This window comes from Alosa sapidissima, chromosome 9 (genome assembly GCF_018492685.1).
Source record: "Alosa sapidissima isolate fAloSap1 chromosome 9, fAloSap1.pri, whole genome shotgun sequence".
Lineage (NCBI taxonomy): Eukaryota > Metazoa > Chordata > Actinopteri > Clupeiformes > Clupeidae > Alosa > Alosa sapidissima.
This window is the reverse complement of record NC_055965.1, coordinates 22,852,045-22,855,760: the sequence shown is the minus strand read 5'-3', so window position 1 is coordinate 22,855,760 and position 3,716 is coordinate 22,852,045.

Below are 3,716 nucleotides of genomic sequence, written 5' to 3'. Positions count from 1 at the left end.
TTTCACCTAGGTGTCATCTATCTGTGTGACGTCCTCAAACCAGTTGGACAGGCCCTGAGATGGATAAAAGCGGGTGGGGCCTGAAAAAAGCATAAAAGCATGCCACGCACACATACACACATGTTTGGACACACACACACACACACACACTCTCATAGCTGACACCAATATCATCTGCATTCACAAAGCTTGTAAACTTCCTCCCTTCCTGTCTGTCCAGTAGAGTAGAAGGGCTGAGGAGACAGCCAATCAAACAGCAGCATACTGTATCTCTAAAAGGTGAATACATATCAACCCTTTTTTGATTCCAGGGTCCAAAGAGAGAGATAGAGAGAGTCAAAGGCATAACATGATAGAGCCTGAACAATTGGGTGTGGGACAATGTAAATTCCGTCCTAACCAACCTTAAGGGACCTGGTTTATCTTGATCTACAAGCCACTCTTGTAGATCAAGGCCTGTACAGCCACAAAGCTACAAGATCCAACTTGCTATCATACCATTTTATACTCCAGAGATATGTAGCCCCCCCCCGCAAGTGGTAGTGACACGCCCCTTTTTGGGCCTGTGGCTCATGTACTATTATGGAGATGCAGATTTCATTTTCCAACAGGACACAGTGCCAAAGCTACCAGTAGCTGGTTTAGGGACCATGGTGTCCCTGTTCTTAAAGGGGAACTTGGCAACTATTTCAACGTAATAAACCCGTTTAAAAATCATTCGGATGGTTAAATGACCTGTTCCGGTGAAAATGGTGACTTTCCCCGCTGCGCCTAGCGTCCCCAGGTGGAAAACCAACCTTGCAACATTGAGACTTACCGTCCCGGAAAGAGAAGTGAGAAACAAGAAACTTGTTTTAAATCGTGTTTCTTACCTTGTAACATCCACATAGTTCTGCCAAACTTATGCTAACCGTTCGCTAGCTTGTAAACAAATCCATGTGCTTTATCGTTACCTTTTCCCACAGTTTGAAATAGCATAATGCACAATGTCTCCAGCAGAGGGGGAAATCCTGCCAAGTTTCCCTTTAAGATAACATAAGATAAGATAAGACTTTATTGATCCCACAGCTGGGAAATTTACTTGTCACAACAGCCCAGTAGTATACAAATAAAAGAGTAAGAGAAAGTTGTATACAGTATGCCCAGCATACAAGCACACCTATGTTGGCAGAGTGAACCAATACATATGGTGGAGAAAAAGAAAGCTTCACTTCACATGTACAGTGGAAAATGCACATATTAACTAGATGTACCGCATAGCGCCGCTCAGTCCTGTACATCCATTCCGTGAAAATAAATCACATTAATCAATTTGTCTCCATCTTCTACTCCATCCCCCACTCTTGAAACTTTTGTGTATGCTTGTTTGGCATGTGTGTTTGCGGGCCGCACAGAAAGTAGCCTACTGGCGCTGCAAAGGTGAATAGATTTGTAACACTTGCCAAAAAAATTGTAGCATTGTTATAAAACCTTTAAAATATCTAAACAATCACAAGTAGGGCAGTACATTACAGTCCATCCATTGCAACTGGACTGATGAAAGGTACACCTGTAGGCTACGTTGCATTTGGGAAAAGCAGAAGGTAGCAACATAATGTATGTATGTATGTATGTATTTATTTATTTATTATTAAACAAAACAATCCCTGTCAGATCCATGCGGTTTTCAACAACTATCAAGAAGAGAGGTCATGTCATAGATTTTTGTGAATGTTTCTTCTTCTACATATGCAAGAGTTTAGTTATCTAGTTCATATGATATTCAACGTTATTGTCAATGCACAAATTAAATACCAGTAGTCTAAAACAAAATGCAGTTTTACCCAGTGGTGCAAATAACTGACATGTCCAAAAGGGCCTTCATGAAATGCGTCTCTAGACTGTTCATACACATTTTAACGTTGAAGAGCTGCTGTCCGTTATTGTTCGTGCAAATATAGGCTGATTCATGTTCCCTTGCATTTTGCAACTGTGAGGTCCATGGTTAGTCGCCAGACCAAGCTCAATCTTTTAAGAAATCGAAAAAGAAATCGCCAGCAGATCAGGCTGGGTTCACCCAGCCTAGTCCATGGTAGGCACCCGATAGAAATATTGTTTTATTTTTTTCCAATTGAGATATTGTCGTGGAAAAATTCACTAACTTTTAACTCTAACTTAGCACTCTGAACAAAAACCAGCGGAGAACGGTCTGAGATGAGAAGTGGCCACTTGTGGCCTTTTATTCACAAGTCCTGCTGGGTACAGCTCTGAAAAAAATGCACAGAGACTAAGTGTCGCCAGGCAGGAGTTGTGAATGATGGATGTCCTCTGCAGCGGAGACTCCATGACCCAGGCCTTGGGGAGAAGGTGCGCACGTTCTGAGGATTTTCCTCTTGGGGAAAGTTTTTGTATGTTATCAAAACACCTCCTTTTTTCGTATGGCCAACCCTGGCCGGGTGTCTGCCCCCTATGTAAATGGCAGACCCCCTTGTAGCCAATCAGTATACACTCAATAAATTATATTGGTGGATGAGCTCACCAAGCTGCCACAAAAATTATTAAATAATCCCCAGTAGGCCTGTGTCACGTTCGTGCACATGCATGACATCCTCCCCCAGCTTCCGCCTGGCCACCTGGCTGCACATGAACTCTTCATGAACTTTACTACATATATCTCTCGGCTGCTGCCTGGCAACACATGACATCTTCAAAAAAATCTGCCACATAATCCCCCCTTCGAGGCTTGCAAAAGTCTCGCTGAAGGGAATCACATTTTCAACACATAAAGTATAATAAGAACATAAGGATTGCATAAAAAATATAAGTCATTGCATATAGCCTAGTATACGTCATTAGGCAGTGTTTCCTAGCTTGCTGATTGCTAAGGCAAATGTGGAAATAAATGATGCTATAACTTGACATAAGTTGCATAAGGCACACAAGATAAACAACACAATTAAAATACATACTGGTGACACTAGTGTAGCAGCAATTGATAAATGATACCATTTACCAAAATATTTAAGACAAATGGCTGGGCTCCGAGTCGGTTCCCTAAAGTGGTGTTTAAAAATGTACCTCCACTCGCCCTACCGGAGGACTATCACTATTGACAGGTGAACTAAAATCTACATCTCCATGACATCTACAGGAGCCCATACCAGCCAATCATGACAGTCTTTGGTTGATTCACGACACTTACAATTTCATCTAATGCTACTAATCTTACTAAAATAGTTGTTCTCGTTTATCATAAGTAATTTTGTTTCCTTATGTGTAATGGTTATAGTCCTTAGTTTTACAGAGGACATACTAAAAATGATTAGATATGGTTAAATATGCCTTCCATGCTCTGCCTTCCTAGTCATTACTATCCAAAGTAAGACTATTTCAAATTTTAGTGCTGCGAGTGCAGCTTTGCATCCTCTGGTTCCCATTGTCATAATCATGTAGACCCACATGATACTGTTGTGGTATGTGAACAACACATAGACTCTGAGATCAGTACTCAGATAGGAAGAGGTTTCAGGCCGCTTTGAAACCAAACTTCCCTGGCTAGCAGCCATCCAGAACCTGTGGCGGCAACCCCCCTGCCTTAGGTCGTCCCAATGCAGGCCAAAAACAAGGATCTTACCCGTTATAGGGCCGAGTAGCCTTAATCAACACAGTGTCCTGTTCTGATGAGGAACACACGAGAGGTGCAGAATATCTTGGAATAGCAAATTTAGACTTGGGAA